The following is a 944-nucleotide window of genomic DNA, read 5'->3' on the forward strand; positions in this document are numbered from 1 at the left end:
ACAGCTTCACTCCTGAATCCTGCAGGTTGTTGTTACTCAGGTCCAGCTCTCTCAGACTGGAGGACTGGGAGCTGAGAACTGAGGACAGAGCTTCACAGCTTCTCTCTGAGAGGTTACAGCCACTCAGTCTGGAGAGGAAATAATCGAGAACAACAAGACAACAAACATTTGTTTTAAAACACTGAGTTTGGACTTTTGCTGATACAATATCTTTTCAGCAAGCGTTAAGATCTTTGTTGTTTTACTCTAAACAGGTTGTAGATATGAGAATTAACCATCTTTGTACCAGTAATAAATAAACCTGCAATGATAATAAAGTGCATCGTATTAAACATAAAGTAGGTTTTCCATCTCAGCCAGATTTATTTCACGCTGTATAATATGTGAACCTGATTTACAATAAAATACATTTGTAAATTCAATGATTGATTGTTCTGTGAAATGAGAGACTGGTTAAATTAAATGGAGCTTGATATTTAGAGAAATAACTTCAACATATTCAGACAAACTGTAACTTTATCTGACCTGAGGGTTTCCAGTTTACAGTGTGGACTCTGCAGTCCGACATACAGCTTCACTCCTGAATCCTGCAGGTTGTTGTTACTCAGGTCCAGCTCTCTCAGACTGGAGGACTGGGAGCTGAGAACTGAGGACAGAGCTTCACAGCTTCTCTCTGAGAGGTTACAGCCACTCAGTCTGGAGAGGAAATAATCGAGAACAACAAGACAACAAACATTTGTTTTAAAACACTGAGTTTGGACTTTTGCTGATCAGCAAGTGTTAAGATCTTTGTTGTTTTACTCTAAACATGTTGTAGATATGAGAATTAACCATCTTTGTACCAGTAATAAACCTGCAATGATCAAAAATTGTATATTATTAAACATAAATGAGGTTTCCCATCTCAGCCAGATTTCTTACTTCGTGCTGTATGTTAATCTGAA

General features: G+C 37.8%; 1 protein-coding gene across 1 annotated transcript in view; it reads right to left on the reverse strand.

The window, feature by feature from the left end:
* Window positions 1-944, reverse strand: part of LOC123972421 (ribonuclease inhibitor-like) — a gene marked incomplete at its 5' end in the record, with an annotated part of 9,664 nt that overhangs the window by 6,930 nt on the left and 1,790 nt on the right. The window lies entirely within an intron of this gene.

The sequence above is a fragment of the Micropterus dolomieu genome, linkage group LG01 (assembly GCF_021292245.1).
Source record: "Micropterus dolomieu isolate WLL.071019.BEF.003 ecotype Adirondacks linkage group LG01, ASM2129224v1, whole genome shotgun sequence".
Classification (NCBI taxonomy): domain Eukaryota; kingdom Metazoa; phylum Chordata; class Actinopteri; order Centrarchiformes; family Centrarchidae; genus Micropterus; species Micropterus dolomieu.